General features: G+C 33.6%; 1 protein-coding gene and 1 long non-coding RNA gene across 2 annotated transcripts in view; both read right to left on the bottom strand.

The window, feature by feature from the left end:
• Positions 1–17,882, bottom strand: part of LOC134700530 (uncharacterized) — a 356,413-nt gene that overhangs the window by 56,202 nt on the left and 282,329 nt on the right. The gene's annotated exons all lie outside the window — the stretch shown is intronic.
• Positions 1–17,882, bottom strand: part of LOC134700531 (uncharacterized) — a 30,507-nt gene that overhangs the window by 3,680 nt on the left and 8,945 nt on the right. The window contains exons 3-5 of the long non-coding RNA XR_010103920.1: positions 5,402–5,467; positions 2,269–2,314; positions 1,147–1,224 (exon numbers count right to left, since the gene is read on the bottom strand). This is a non-coding gene — a long non-coding RNA (uncharacterized LOC134700531). The remainder of the gene's footprint in view (positions 1–1,146; positions 1,225–2,268; positions 2,315–5,401; positions 5,468–17,882) is intronic.

The following is a 17,882-nucleotide window of genomic DNA, read 5'->3' as shown; positions in this document are numbered from 1 at the left end:
GGTAACCAACTTATTAAATTTTAATTTTCCAAATATTTTGTGCAATATACGATCAAACTTTTTCACCCGTTCGCTCAACATGTGTTGGAAGTGACGATGTCTACATTGTAGTCATGTGGTGATGGAAGTCATATGACAGTTTCAACTAACTACCATATCCCGGAACTGGCCTATTGAGGTAACATATTCACTGAGGCATAAATGATCATTCCCTAAAATTATTAAAGCCAAGAAAACTTTCATGAAAATTTTCTTTGTACAATGCACAACAGAAAATCCAAGAATGTGTCCATAGTACATGGATGCCTCACTGGCACTATCATTTTCTATGTTCAGTGGACCTGGAAATTGGGGTCAAAACTCTTAAAATTAGAAAGATCATATCATAGGGAACATATGTACCAAGTTTCAAGTTGATTGGACTTCAACTTCATCAAAAAGTACCTTGACCAAAAACTTTAACCTGAAGTGGGACAGACGCATTTTCTATGTTCAGTGGACCGTGAAATTGGGGTCAAAACTCTTAAAATTAGAAAGATCATATCATAGGGAACATGTGTACTAAGTTTCAAGTTGATTGGACTTTAACTTCATCAAAAACTACCTTGACAAAAACTTTAACCTGAAGTGGGACAGACACATTTTCTATGTTCAGTGGACCATGAAATTGGGGTCAAAACTCTTAAAATTAGAAAGATCATATCATAGGGAACATGTGAACTAAGTGTCAAGTTGATTGGACTTGATCAAAAACTACATTGACCAAAAACTTTAACCGGAAGCGGGACAGACGGACGAACGGACAGATGAACAAACAGACGCACAGACCGAAAAACATAATGCATAAAAACTGCTAAAAAGCTACAACTCAACATTATCAAGCTGTTCATCAAATATAAAATCATTCCCTTCCATAGAAGCCAAGAAAAAGAAATTGTAATTGTACAATGAGTGTTGTATAATTCTATTGGTAAACAGGAAGTGGATGTACGGCAGAGGAAAACTGCTTACAGAGTGTATTGTTTAAACTCACCACCTCCCACACTAAAGGTGAACACAATACCACAACACCCTGAAAGATTAACGAGGCGGTTTTTATGAATTAATCTTTTTTTTGTAATCTTAAAAAACATATATTATACATACTAATTAGATAAATACTGATGAATGTACCTCTGAGGTCAGCCTATTTTATAAGTAAGGTTGTGTCGTCATCTCAAGTATCTGTGAAAAATAACTATATATTACATTTACTTGTTAAAGCCTGATATATGTAAATACATATCAATTGTCGTCATCTCAAGTATCTGTGAAAAATAACTATAAATTACATTTACTTGTTAAAGCCTGATATATGTAAATACATATCAACTGTCGTCATCTCAAGTATCTGTGGAAAATAACTATAAATCATATTAAATTGTTTAAGCCTGATATATGTAACATATATGTATCATTTAAAAATACTTCATTGGTACTTCTTTTTATAATTAACTGTTATGAATGTTCCTTATAAACATATCAATGTTTGTGTGTTATCTCCCTGTTTCTTATAAACAAATCAATGTTTGTGGGTTATCTCCCTGTATAAACATATCAATGTTTGTGTGTTATCTCCCTATTTCCTATAAACATATCAATGTTTGTGTGTTATCTCCCTGTATAAACATATCAATGTTTGTGGGTTATCTCCTGTTTCTTATAAACATATCAATGTTTGAGTGTTATCTCCTGTTTCTTATAAACATATCAATGTTTGAGTGTTATCTCCCTGTATAAACATATCAATGTTTGAGTGTTATCTCCCTGTATAAACATATCAATGTTTGAGTGTTATCTCCCTGTATAAACATATCAATGTTTGTGGGTTATCTCCCTGTATAAACATATCAATGTTTGTGTGTTATCTCCCTGTATAAACAAATCAATGTTTGAGTGTTATCTCCTGTTTCTTATAAACATATCAATGTTTGTGTGTTATCTCCTGTTTCTTATAAACATATCAATGTTTGTGGGTTATCTCCCTGTTTCTTATAAACATAAAAATGTTTGGGTGTTATCTTCCTAAATTTTATGGCCCAGTTCATTAAAATGTAGACCTTGTCATATGAGGTTATTTTTGATTTGTTGACTATATATTGACCTGTATACATCACCATACTTGCTTTGTTGGGTTGCTGTCTCATTGACATATATCTCACATTTTACGTTTGAAACAAATTTCAAAAGTAAATGATCTGATTTAGTTCACATGTAATGTACATTTACCTATAATAACTTGACTGGACAAGGATCACATTGACTGGACAAGGATCTAAAAAATACAAATTATAGATATTCAAACTAAAGACGAGGCTAAACAAGTGAAACTGTGAGCTACTGCTCACTGATGATACCCCCGCCGCAAGTGGATAATATTAATAGTGTAAAAATATGCAAGTGTTCGGTATAGCTGACTTATATAAATCCTGAAACCAAATTTCAGAAATCCTTGTATTGTAGTTCCTGAGAAAAATGTGACGAAAATTTTCAACTTGGCTATCATGTGTAAAATCATACAAGTGTTCGGTAAACAGGAAGTTGTCAAGTGATCAATCTGAAAACGCATCACACGGTATAGCTGACTTAGATAAACCCTGAAACCAAATTTCAGAAATCCTTGTATTGTAGTTCCTGAGAAAAATGCGACGAAAGTTTCATGGGACGGACGGACTGACGGACGGACGGACAGACAGAGGTAAAACAGTATACCCCCCTTTTTTCAAAGAGGGGTATAAAAAGAAAACACCAACAAACAACAGTACACAAAACACAAAATAAACAAGCATTCTGACATTATTGCATTGCATACATAGTCCCCTACCATTTAAAAAATCATTGTACTGGAACAAAATGTTAACTTGATCTATAACTTGTCATGGTGTAAACTATATAACAAATATCAAGTCAATATCTTCAAGCATGACAACAAAATGTGAAAAACTGATTATTTAAGTAAATTTTCGAAGTCCAAGGACCATAACTCTGCACAAAATCATCAGACCAGAACTAAATTCGAACTTGATCTGTAACTTGTCATTATGAAGCAATAAACCAAATATTAAATCAATATCTTCAAGCACAAAGAAATCAAACATGGCAATACATACATGACATAGTCCCCTACGGGTTAAAAAAATCATTGTAATGGAACAAAATTCTTACTTGATCTTTAACTTGTCATGGTGTAAACTATATAAAATAACAAAATAAACAATTATCACAGAGATATGTCTGGCTTTGTTGGAATTTCGATAATGCAAATGTTGAAATTAAAATAGCAACACTTTAACATGTAAGTTTTGCAAATATTCAAAGTCAATGAACCATGACTGAAGGTACATGGCTAAACAATCTCCAATGCTAATACAACTGCATACCAAATACCATTGACTTATCATAAGTAGTTACCTTTAAACAAACCTTAACACAAACTAATACATGTAAACTAAGCAAAATTTCAAAGTCAATAATCCATTACTGAGGGGGCGGGTTCAAATAATCTCTATGGTAATGAGATGTGCCAATGCTAATACAACTGCATACCTAATTTCATTGACCTACCACTAGTTGTTCCCCATATATCGATCTATTCACAAACTGATACATGAAAACTAAGCAAAAATTTCGAAGTCAATAGACCATGACTGAGGGGGGGGGGGGCCAAATATTCTCCAAGGAAATACGATATACCAATGCTTATACAACTGCATACCAATTATCATTAACTAACCACTATTGGTTCCCCATAAACTGACCTTATCACAAACTAATAAATGAAAATTAAGCAAAAATTTCAAAGTCAATTGACCATTACTGAGGGGGCGGGGCCAAATTATCTCCATGGAAATGAGATATGCTAATGCTTAAACAACTGTATACCAATTATCATTAACTTACCACTAGTGGTACCCCATAAACTGACCTAATCACAAACTAATACATGAAAACAAAGCAAAATTTCAAAGTCAATAGACCATAACTGAAGGGGCGGGGACAAATAATAATTTGACTCCGTCAAGCGAGACAAAAACCTACCACTTCATTCTTCAAACAATTTACTAAAGAAAAGGAAAAATACAAAATGTCATTTATCTTTATACAATGTCTTTTAAAAAATGAGTTATTTCCCTTTGAACAGAAATTTAGTAAATAATAAGTACATTGTATTTCATCAAAAATTTAATTCTAGAGAAAGGGCTTCACCTGAACATGGAGAAAAGCTAAAATCGTGAAAATCGAACTTGACCTGTAACTTGTCATGATAAAACAATACACCAAATATCAAATCAATATCTTCAAGCATGAAGAAAAAAAGTTTGGAAAACTGATTTGCCGGACTGACAGATGGACAGACAGACGGACAGAGCGCAAACAGAAAGTCACCTTCGACTTCGTCTGTAGGGGACTAATAAACAGCTGCGCCACAAGCGCATGATACGCCCGTCGTCTTGTGAAAAAAACATCAAAAACTGTTTTTGGAATAACACAGGGTTGTTCAGGAAGTCATGCTAAGTATATCCTGGCTCATCCTTATTCCTGCTCAATAGGAAGTGTATATAAGAGACAGGAAAAAAAATGCTCACAACATGTTTTATGTTTTTTACCAAAAAGCTCAATAAAAATTCAATTTATATAACTCAAAAATAAAATAAAGAATCATCACGAAAAAGTATACAGATCTTCAGATTAATATAACTAACAAGTGTGTGAAGTTTTATGCAATAATCATAAATAGTTTCTGAGATCTATACGGTGCGACATGTAACCCCCCCCCCCCCCAATAGGGGGTATAAAAACTGGAAAACTGATTTGCTGGACTGATGGATGGACAGACAGACTGACTTAGTGCAAACCTAAATTCCCCTTCCACTTTGTCGATAGAGAAATAAAAACCTTAAGACTGAGCAACACAAACCCAACCAAACGATGGGGGTGATCTCAGGTGCTCCGTAACGGTAAGCAGATGGCACTTGTGTTGCTCATGAATGTAAGTACAAACCCACTGATAGGTCTATAATTTAAAGATGCTTGTCAATGGTTGAATACAATTTTGACCTCTTTCATTGAATGGTTGCTGTCTCATTGACATAGATATCCCAAGTTCACTTCATTGTCGAAAACTCATATTTTTTAAGCAATTTACATTTTGTTAGACATGTTAGTTAAGTAATCATGTAGTTATGTCACATATTTTTTTGTTTCCCATATATATACAACAAAAGTAGATGAGTGCAAAATGTTAATCCTGTTAGCTCTTTATTATCTCCCCTTTAAGCATTTTAACATTATCAAATGAATTTCATTTGATAAAATAAATAACTTACCGATTCAATACAATTTGACTATAATATTCACTTACCTTTACTAAACATGTATTAAAGCGACTGGACTTGAAGCAAATAAAAACTTACAGTAGATCTTTAAACTGAAAATATAAGATAGCTCTATTACAGTTTCAGATGAATATCGGTTGAACCATTTCTGAATATATTATGTATTATATACTTTTTTAGCTTGTAACAAGTATCTTGTCATGAATGAAAGAGATATAACCTTCTGTATATAGTACCATACATAGCTTGGTGTAGGAGTTTTTAGGACAAATTCATAAAAGCATGAAGGCCTGTTATTAGCAAGGTTGTCTAATGGGAGTTATTTTTGTGTCATGTCACTGTATTATTAGCCAGGCTGTCTAATTGGAGTTATTTTTGTGTCATGTCACTGTATCATTAGCCAGGCTGTCTAATGGGAGTTATTTTTGTGTCGTGTCACTGTATTATGAGCAAGACTGTCTAATGGGAGTTATATTTGTGTCATGTCACTGTATTATTAGCCAGGCTGTCTAATGGGACTTATGTTTGTGGCATGTCACTGCATTATTCATGTAATTAGCCAGGCTGTCTAATGGGAGTTTTTTTTGTGTCATGTCACTGTATTATTAGCTAGGCTGTCTAATGGGAGTTATTTTTGTGTCATGTCACTGTATCATTAGCCAGGCTGTCTAATGGGAGTTATTTTTGTGTCATGTCACTGCATTATTAGCCAGGCTGTCTAATGGGAGTTATGTTTGTGTCATGTCACTGTATCATTAGCCAGGCTGTCTAATGGGAGTTATTTTTGTGTCATGTCACTGCATTATGAGCAAGACTGTCTAATGGGAGATATTTTTATGTCATGTCACTGTATTATTAGCCAGGCTGTCTAATGGGAGTTATGTTTGTGTCATGTCACTGTATTATTAGACAGGCTGTCTAATGGGAGTTATGTTTGTGTCATGTCATTGCATTATTAGCAAGGCTGTCTAATGGGAGTTATTTTTGTGTCATGTCACTGTATCATTAGCCAGGCTGTCTAATGGGAGTTATTTTTGTGTCATGTCACTGTATTATTAGCCAGGCTGTTTAATGGGAGTTATGTTTGTGTCATGTCACTGAATTATTAGCCAGGCTGTCTAATGGGAGTTATTTTTGAGTCATGTCACTGTATCATTAGCCAGGCTGTCTAATGGGAGTTATTTTTGTGTCATGTCACTGTATCATTAGCCAGGCTGTCTAATGGGAGTTATTTTTGTGTCATGTCACAGTATTATTAGCCAGGCTGTTTAATGGGAGTTATTTTTGTGTCATGTCACTGTATCATTAGCCAGGCTGTCTTATGGGAGTTATTTTTGTGTCATGTCACTGTGTTATTAGCCAGGCTATCTAATGGGAGTTATTTTTGTGCCATGTCACTGTATCTATAAATCAGGCTCATATAACCAGCTGATAATTCTTTTACACAAACGTGATGATGTATCTGATAAAAATCACTACAATCCTTTTATATTATATAACCATGCATGTATAGCAGTGGTCAAGATTTGTACCATCTCGGGATTTGGTCAACTCATTATTACAGAATATTCAATAAATATTCAATTATCGATCCATTTTTAAAAGGGTGTTCCAACCCAGGTTAAAGGGGGGGGGGGGGGTTCCATCCATATGTTCTGATGGTTCGCACCCAAAACACATTCGCACCCCCACAAGTTCGCCCCTTGGCTACGTTCGCACCCTTTTTTATTCAAATGCTGGTTGAATTAGATTTTTTTTAGATACATATATATCAAAATATTTATATATTTTAATGAATAAAAATTCGTGAATTTTTTTAATGAAATATATTTTTTGACTGTGATTAGATGATTAATAGTCAGAGGTACTACTTATACAAGTAATTTTTATTTACTTGAGGAAGTTAAAATAAATATACACATATACAATAATTTGTAGGATACTTGTACAAGTGAATTTTAGTTACTTGTACATGTATATGTATAGAAAGTCATCCTATCTCCTTTCTTGAATTCTAAGAATTTCTTTACTCTAATAGAATTTTAAATTGTCTGCCCTTTGCAGATGTCTTTACTAATCATTAAGGTGTAATTTCATGGACAATGAAAATCCCATTTGTCTGTTATCTTCAGAACACTGCTCATTTACAAGTCCCCAAGGAGCAATTTTTGAAGGCCTTGAGCAAATACTTAAGATCTTTGCAAACAGTTTCTTTGTTGAATTAATGAGATGAAACATTGAACTCTAATAAAAAATTATGAGCTAACCTGGGAAAAAATCATTAAAGCATGATTTTACATGGCAAACCTTAAGAATGTTTGTGGGATTGTAAGAAAAATTTACTTAATATACCAGTGAATTTTTCAGAAAATTAAGGGGAGATTATTTAAACATTATAATTAACTTAAATGTGTAAATTTTTTTTACTTCTTCAAGTAAATAAAAATGACTTTTACAAGTAGTACCCCTGACTGATATATTAATTATGATTTATTTAAGATTACTGTTCTAAATTGATATTAACAAAGATAATTTGGTATTATTGTTATGTGTCTGGTGTTAAGTAAAATACAAGTAGTTAGTTTGGTACAAGTAAAACAATGAAGACTTTTAATGAATAAAATGAAAGATAACTATTTTTACTAGTTTGTGACGAGTTTGATAGCCATTTGGATTTTTCTGCCCTACTTTAACAAGTCTAATAGACAAATGACTTAGTTTTTGACAGAGGCTGATTTATAAATTAAACTGAAACATTTTTTTTTTGATTTAGAGGGTTTTACAGGGCTTTTTGTGAGAAAAATTTGGTTGATTATTTAGGGAATCACTGAAGCATGACTGGAGCTGGTCCCCTCTTGGTCAGTCAGTGCCCCTCTCCCCCCCTTTATGAAAATTTCTGGATCCGCCATTTTTTTATCATGACAATATTTATTATCAATTCTGTCCAAATAATTCACAAAAGAAAACCTGTTTACGTTTTTAGAATGTCACTATTTTATTTTAAACAATAAAAAAACAAATTTTCTTTATTTAATAAAAAAACACTATCAAAAGGACGATTAAAATAAAGCTTCGAACTTATTCAGCACAAATCCTTTGATGCGAACGTGTGGGGTGTGAATGGAGCGAACATGAATTTAGGTAGCAATACACAGTTAGGAGTTTAGTTTTGCATTATGGCCCCTGTGGATTTTTCAAATAGGAAAGTTATTGTGTAATAAAATTCATTTTTAGACAGATGAGTGCTAATATAGCCTTCAAAGATGGTTTATAAGAGCATCAAGATTATTTTTTTTCATGTTTTATGGGCCGTTTTCTGTTTGACAGTCCGTATTTTCATAGCTAGACCGGCCATCGGTCCAGAAATTAATGTACTGTTTACAAATACTCTTTTACTACACGAAGTTTTTGACGCAATTTAACAAAAAAATGAGACGAAAGACATATGATTTTCATTGGATTTGCTGAATGATATATGTACACAGTTTCAGAAAAGGTATTACTTCAAGCGATTGAAATTCTACTTTTAGTCAAATTTTGGGGAAATATGTGACATCTTTCCCCCCCTTTTTGCAATATTTTATAACAAATAAACAGATTGTTGCCATGGATACACCAAAAAGAAATTATATTTTACCAGTTTATATACTGGAAATAAAATCTATGGAAAGATTCTGATTACATACATATGCCCATATATGACACAAACAGTAAGCTTCATATTGCAAGAAAGCAATGAAAAGGGGATGGTAAAATTCATAAGGGCAAATAATTTTCAGTATTTTTTCCTAACTGTTTATTGCTACCTTAGGCGAACGGACCCGGATTGGAACCAAGACAACATGGACGTCCGTCTTATAGCTTAATTGAATTATCTGTGTTCTCACAATACCTCTGTATATCTTTGAGTAGGTTTTACTAAAATCGTATGTTTTACCCTTTCTTTCACAGGAAACATATTTTTGTCAGGGGCGCGAAACGGGTGCGTATAATATACAACTCGTTTCAGGAGTTGTTTCTGGGTTACACTAATGACTGGACCGAATGACAGGACCGAATAACAGGACCAAATGAAAAATGCTAATAACTTTTTTTATTATTCATAGGATTGATCTCAAATTTGAAATATAATAAGATGTCAGCATTTGAAATTTAAAATTAAAAAAAAATTATATAGAAACTTGAAAAAACGTGACCTGACCATCGATGACAATGACAGGGCCAATATCGAGAATGACATCACAACTTCCTCTCTTCGTAAACAATGCAGAATAGGAACTGCACTACAGAGAATACAAGAACGGCAGAAAATCATTGACGCAGGACACAACGATCCGGCACTTTTCTATAGCCTTATATCAAATATTTTTGTATTACTTTAAAATATCTATTATTTTTGTATTTAATTGAGAAAAGACAAACATAGAATATAATATTTAGTGTTAATAATTTGAGACAAAGAAAAGTGTTAGGATATTTTTTGTTTGTTTTTTCATATTGTTCATTTCTAATCATGTCTTCATTTCCAGTGATTATTGATGGCCATTCCCAGGCCAAGGGAAGCCGAAAGCCAACGAGGTCTATGTAATAAGATGTGAAAACTCCGATGATTGGAAATGTGACCAATATCCGTGGATACAATATGGGTTAAAAAAAGTGACAATTGGTAGTGCTGTGCTAGAAAAGAAATATTTCAAGATAAAACAACCAGGTTCTATAAGTCAACAATCAGGTAAGAGGAGTAGACCAGTTGGTTCACTTGAATTCAGAAGAACAGCGTTTTACTTCGAAGACAAGAAGAATTTAGTGCTAGTGCATTATGAAGGTGACGAAAATGTGTATACTCCTTTAATTCATGGAAACCGAAAAGAAAAAGAAAATGCACCGGAATATGTTCGTACCGCCCCCTCGGTGTTAAAAGCCATAGAAAATGTTGTACAAAAAGGTGACAAAACCGCTATAGATGTGTATAGAGACAGTATTTCAAACAGTGATATTCCTGGTGTACAACAAGGTATAATGAACGCAAGAAACGTTAAGGTAACACGATACCGAATGGCATATCTCCCGATTTCCAAATTTTTTGGCACACGTGTTCTTTGAATCAAGTTACATCGGAATATGTAATAAAAAATGGGGGTCACCATTTTTGTTTTCTTGGTATTTTCATAAGAAAACGTCAATTTTGGCGACAGATTTACTTAGGTATATAGGGGAAATGCCTATTTTTCGGCTTGCCTTTTTAGATTTTCCAATGGATGGCTATGTTCTTATATACGAAGAAAAACAAAAAACTAACAAAATATCCAGGATTGCATTCTGAATCCATACACGTATAGAAACTTATATGTCACCATCCTTGTTTTTGAGATAAATGGCTTCAAAGTTGATTGATACCCTTAGAATTTGACCGAAAACGTGTGACGTTATTGAATACAGAATGTAACGTTATTCCGACTCAGAGAAATGGAAAACAAAATATGTGTCGGAATCTAAATGGTTTTTATTTTATTTTCCCCTGTCGGGTGTCGTAAATCTCCTAGTAATGCAATATGAAATATTTTCTCCCGCGCATGTAAATTTCACTCAAATGAATTAACATTAATTTTGTCTAATTTTCACACCAAACGAGCATATTGTAAGTCAGTGGTTGTTGTTTGTTTATGTGTTACATTGTACATATTTGTTTTTCGTTCATTGTTTAATATAAATAAGGCCGTTAGTTTTCTGTTTTAAATTGTTTTACATTGTCATTTTGGGGCCTGTTATAGCTGACTATGCGGTATAGGCTTTTCTTTTTATGAAAGGCCGTATGGTGACCTATAGTTGTTAATTTCTGTGTCATTTAGGTCTCTTGTGGACAGTTGTTTCATTAGCAGTCATACCACATCTTTTTTGTTATATATACTTGAAACTTGCTTGAACAGTTGGTTCAACATGAATCTTATGATAATAGTTCATGAATAAATCACCGGAAAGATAAAAGATCTTAATTCTAAAATTTAATTAAAATCATGAAAAATACCTTCAAATTTTTATAAAGTTCACGTGGAAATAACATGAAACAATTCACGTGTGATTTGAATAACTGAGTTTTTATCTCCATCCTTTAAGACAAAGATGGTATCATCGCTTCATCTATGCAGAAATAGATTACTTTAAAAATTTGATCCAGTTAACAGTTTTATGATTGCTCAGCCACGGTTTTTGGTGGTTGTTTAACGTTCAGTGGCAAATAGTTCATGCATGTTAGGGATTATACAATATTGAAAACAGTTGTTTATAAAAGACACATTTAATGCACCAGTCAAAAAAGGTTGAACATTCTGTTAGTTGTAAAAATTATGAGTGAAAGTAATTATCCTGTTAAATACGCATTCTTAAAAGTAAAATAACAAAACTCAAAGGAAATTTCAGAACTCACATTCTTTATTTGCTACATACATAAGTATAGCGTACTCTGCGAGGTGTAAATGTGTCAGTTGGTTGCTAAGAAAGACGACATTGCTACTTCATTTTAGATCTCCAAATAACTATTCCATTATGTGAACTGGATATTCAAAAATACGTTTTGTCACCAAAATCCAAATAGGCACGTATCATCATATTGTGTCACTTGTGTCCGTTCAACTGTCAATCCCGCACTTTGTATATAGGGTGTATACGGCTAAGTATTTAGCACTACAGTCTTTTTGCTTCAAGTTAAAATTATGTACATGGTGTTAAAACTTATATTAAAGCTGCGCATATCGTCTGGATTTTCTTTATTTTTTGTTCATGACAGGTTGCTAGATTAGGCATTTTGATAAAAAAAAAAAAAAAAAAAAAAAGCACGCAGAGTACAGACTCCGGCTTAGATCTCCTACATGTGGAATTTCAAGCTGGATCCTTTATATTTCGCAGTTTGGTTTGCTTATAAAGAATGCATATCTGATCTCAAGATTTGTTTTGTAAATAAGTTTCCACAAATGAGAGACTGTTGAATTTTGTGAAAGCTTACGTACAGTTCGCAATGTTTGTCCGATCAATGTAAGCAAACTAACATTTCCGTCATTTTGTCTTTGGTGGAAAGTTGATTAATTGGCAGTTTTACCGCACCACCTTATTTCAATCATTATGGTTTGAATTTCCTACCGAAGAATGAAAGTTTTAAGACTTAAACAAATATGTACTAAGAGACTGAAATGTTACTGTGATAATTATAATTATCAAAACTGTCCAATATAGGGGACCAACATTTACTAAAACTACAAATTAGAAATAAAAACATACTCGTCCAATTTGCTTGATTTCTTTGGTTATGATGTCGTTAGGTAGATATAGGAAGATTCGGTGTGAGTGCCATGCAATGAGACAACTCTCCATACAAATAACAATTTAAAAAAGTAAACCATTATAGGTCAATGTACGGCCTTCAACACGGAGCCTTCGCTCCAAATGTTGCTTTCTTATAAATTGCATATCCGATATCTCCATTTATCATTATAACAGCCAACTGTTGTACAAATAAAATTTTCCAAATAATTGTTTGCTTTATTTATACTTGTACTTTTACTAGTCTCATGTTACCCTCATCCATAATGAGCAAGCGGTAACGTAGAAATTTCTTTTTGCGTAAATGTTCGTAAACTTTGTCGATTTCTTAGAAAAATTCAAGGCAATGATTTGAATTTTAACAACTAAAGTTTCAAGTGACGGTAGTAAATTGTGGGATTGATTGCTGTTTGCTTTACGTCCAGTGGCAAATAGATCATACATTTTAAGGGCGAGAACAAGTTAACAATAAATGCAATTGGTAGGTTATGTAGAGGCGTTCCGGGATTATGGTCGAGTAAATAATGACACTGCAAAATGAGGGTTTTTTGGATAGAGACATAAATTTTATCTTGCAACAGGCCACCTACGGACCTCCCAAAGAGTTGTTGCAAAGGTTTTTGATTTTTAAAGAGCATACCACTCTCTTTATTCGAGTCATCGGATTTAATGTCCCCATTCTGACCGGATGTGGCTACTAACTTGATACATCCAGCACAGTCAAATAGACTTCTCACTTTCAAAGCATTTTACTGCCGGTCGGAAGAAGACCAAGTGACCATTTCTATTCCCTAGTCATCCTTGTGGTGTAATTCGTAGATTAAAAAAAATATATATAAAAAATATGTAATTGTCAGAAATATCAAATGTATTTGTTCTTACTACGAAACAAGTCTCTTTCTGTCGTTTGAATAAAAGGTTAGTCAGTCAAAAATGTAACAGAACCAGTTTGACATGAGCCAGTCCTGACTTTCAACTTGCGTCCATAGACGCAAGTGGATACATGAGGCTGTCTTTAATCAGACTTTAACTGGACCTGAATTTTTTATTTTATTTTTGCCGAATCAAGTTCTCATGTATTTCTCAGTCTACGTTAACTTTCTCGGACCTCATTCCGAAATTTGCTTTTTGTCCCGTGTAGATTTGGTCTACAAGATTACAAAGCTAGCACTTTATTTTATAAATGTTTCAGAAACTATATCGGATTCACTATCTACAGACCAATGAATTTCAGAGACTGTTTATACTTTGAACACAGTGAATGTTTTTCGGCAATATAACAAAGTTAAACCACTTTTTTTACGTTCCATACTAAAACACTAAAACACAAAAAGTTTCTGTTAAAAATGTCACATAGTTACCAATTTTTTTTTTAATTCAAAAAATCAACTTGTGATTGCATAACCTGCTACATTGGCTTGTATACAAACATCATGTGTGAACGTTATTCGATAACGCCAGGAACGATAACTCGTGGCGTAACGTCATTCGGTATCGTGTTACCTTAAACAAGTTGAAAACATTGTGCGAAAAGTGAACGAACAGAAGAGAATAAGTAAAGATGACATTTATAATCTGATGTTGTTAGCTTACCACATGGAAGGTTATATTCAAGAAATTACTGTGTTCCCGGATTTAACTTCTATAATAGCTTTACCGGAGATGATATCTATAGTTAATCAGCTACTGGACGTAAATACTGAAGATGATCAACCGTTTCTATTCTTCTACGATACAACATTTAAGGCAGTGGCTATTCGTCCGGCTAGCCGGACAAATAGTCAAAAATGTCTATTCATCCGGCAAGCCGGAAAAATGGCATGTTTACGGTTTTTCGCTATTTGTCCGGCCAAAAATATAATGATGAAGATATAGCATCGTGTTTTGAAGGTTTTAAATAAAGCACGAGTTGTTTTAAAATAATCATATTGTCTAACATCGTTTTATGAAAAAGAACTCATTCTAATAAAAAAAACAAAAAAACTATACATTTGAATCACATTTGTTTTATTCTAATATTCTAAAGGAATTTGGGTAGGAGGGGGGGGGGATGATTCTCTCTTTTATAGTTCTGCCTATGAATTTCATGTAAGGTAAATAGTCGGGCCAATCATTATTGGCTTTTTCTATGATTCCAAAAGATCCTGATTTATTGTTTCTGTGAAGTTTGGTTAAAGTAAGGTCCCCATATGATTATGAACGATTCTTTATTAAAATTGTTCGGCGATTTTTATTTCATAGGAAATTAGAGAAAAGGGCAGGCACGTGTAACCTTTTCCCCAAAAGTAGGATCGTGTTTTCGATAAGATTGTTTAAGAAAAAAATGTGTACTAGTATTAGATACAACAGAAAAAAGGAGGGTACCCCAACCCTGGTGTCTCATTCCCAGTCAAGGCATATCAGTAAGTTCATATATCTCCGTTGTAGTATAACTTGAAAATAATGCATCCAAGCAAGTTTGATATAGTATTTTTTTTCCGAATGCGTTTTGTGTCCATAAGCATGATAAGGTAAATGGGGTTAAATGATCTTAAATCATCAATTTCACTTTGATTTCAGGCTTATTCCTCACAGTTAACATGTACTCGCTATTGTTCCGGAATCACTCCTATATACATTTGTTTAAAGCAATCACATTCTCTCAGGTTTTCTCTATGACATCTTTAAATATAAATCACGATCTCCCAATTCTCAAAACGTCCATTGCATACGCGCGTGTGTTATCCGACACCGCGTGTGTTATCCGACAACTCATCCGGGACACTTTCCGCGTCACATGACACTTTTATTGATATTGAAGATTGGCGCATCCGCAGACGGATGGCCGGACGAATAGAGATTTTTAACTATTCGTCCGTCCAGCCGGACGAATAGACACTCCGAACATTTAAACTCGGAGATTTTTATGTGTCGCCTCTTGTGTTCCGTAATATTATATTTGAGGATCGCCCTATCATGCCAGTAGCATTTCTCATACATGGAAGGAAAAAAGAAAAGGTTCATTCGAAATTTTTCGATTTTGTGTCATCAGTGTTTCCGAAGTTAAATAGAAAGTGTGTACCGTTTGTGACTGACCGGGAACCAGGATTATCAAATGCAATAGAAAAGAATTTCCCGAACTGTGATGTGATAATGTGTTGGAACCATTTGATTGGTGATGCCAAATTCAACCTACAGAAGATGGGTGCAGATCAAACTAACATTGCATTTTATCTTTCTAACATTCGGGAATTACTGCGTTGTGAAAGTGATGAAGAATTCAAGGAGAAAAAGCAGTTGTTAACAGTGAAGTGGTCAAAACCGTTCGTCACATATTTCAACAAAATTGAAAAGGATATTTTATATCATTGTGGAAAGTGGATAATAAGTAAGTATGACAACCTTTATGATCCGTTTTCTTGAGTTACTAACAATCCGTGTGAGAGTATGAACGCCGTTATTAAACGACTGAACAAGTATAAGGAGCTTGATTGCTTTGTGTTATCCATGTACTACCTTCAGTGTTACTACTATACCGAAACAGTTTCCCCATATATCTGGATTTCAACCGACAGGATTATCGCCAGTTTACGATGAAGACAAACAGTGCTGGGTTGAAAGTTTCGGGAAATTCAGCAGTAAGGATACACCGTGTGTTCAAGTTCAACATACAGGAAAGTCGCACTGGGTAACCTCTTTTCAACATAAAAAGGAAAATGCCGTTTATGTGTTAGACAGTAAAAGTACAGAGTTCAAACTTACACCTTCGATGGAAATTCAGTTGTCATCTATTTATGGTCATGGAAAAAGGAACTTACTTGTGAAACTACCTGACGCACAACAGCAAACAAATGGATATGACTGTGGTGTCTATGCAATTGCCAACATGATGGAATATTGTGATAAAGGAAAATTCAACACTCAGAGACGTACCAACTTTATTGAGAAATATATGCGACCGCATTTAATTTCTTGTTTAGAAAAGGGTCACTTTACACCATTTCCTCAACGAATAACATCAAGTTCCGATTTTGTGAGAATAAATGCAAGAAGGATTGACAGTAACTGTCAGTGTGGCAAACCAGATGTTTTTGAGAATATGATAGGATGTGAGGCAAAACGTGGAAGAATCAATTGTGCTGAGTGGGTTCATCAGACATGTTCAGGAGTTTTAGAAGATTGGTACTGTGACGAGCACCGTGTTATTTGAACTTTTTATTGTCTTTAAAGTAGTATATTAACTAAGTTGTAAATTTTGTTGTATATATTACCGGTCATGATTTGACACGTTTGATTTACAGTTATAAATTGACAAACAATAGGTGTGAAATAAGCCATTAACAAGTTGATAAATTCTAAATAGTTTGTGATTACAGTAATTAGCATTATGCATAGTTTGTTTTCTCAATATATTAAACTCATATCATTAAAAATTATTTCCGTTTAACTACTTAAGGTATGCCCGTGCCTTGTGCAGGATATCTTGGTAGTTTAAAATATTTTAATAAACATAAATAAACATTTTCGCGGACTACTTGAGGTATGCCCGAGCCTTGTGCAGGATGTCTTGGTAGTTATAATATCTCATAAAAATAAATAAATGTTTTCGTGGACTACTGGAGGTATGCCCGAGCCTTGTGCAGGATATCTTGGTAGTTATAATATCTCATAAAAATAAATAAATGTTTTCGTGGACTACTGGAGGTATGCCCGAGCCTTGTGCATGCAGGATACCTGTTTTAGTTTAAAATTTTCCCGAATGTCTATGAATTTTGCGGTTGTAAATATGTCTGATACTAGTTTACATGTATTACCTTTCAGTTATATTTTCAGGTAAGATTATTTCCATCACATAATTTATTTTTAAATGCTTTCAAACATAGACGTATTTTTTTTATTGTTATATAATTTTAAGTTTTCAGTTTTATTTTTTTGTTGATACATGTACATTTCTAATTATATCTACTAGTATTTGCATTTGTAATCCTACTTATTTTTTTCTTTATTTCAGGGTTGGGTACACTGCTAGATAGGTCCTCGTCCTGTACCCTGGGATGACTATAAAAGTCATGCAGAATGCTAGCAAAACAGTTTAAATTATATTACAGAATCAGTCTTAAGATTATACACAAAGTTAAAAAAGGAATAAAACTATTCTTGGCTTATGAATTGAATTAAGATGAATAAATTTGAAGTATTTACTTTTACGTCTAG

Source organism: Mytilus trossulus, unplaced genomic scaffold (assembly GCF_036588685.1).
Source record: "Mytilus trossulus isolate FHL-02 unplaced genomic scaffold, PNRI_Mtr1.1.1.hap1 h1tg000158l__unscaffolded, whole genome shotgun sequence".
NCBI lineage: Eukaryota > Metazoa > Mollusca > Bivalvia > Mytilida > Mytilidae > Mytilus > Mytilus trossulus.
Note: the sequence above shows the minus strand (reverse complement) of the source record. Positions and strands in the feature narration are given on the sequence as shown.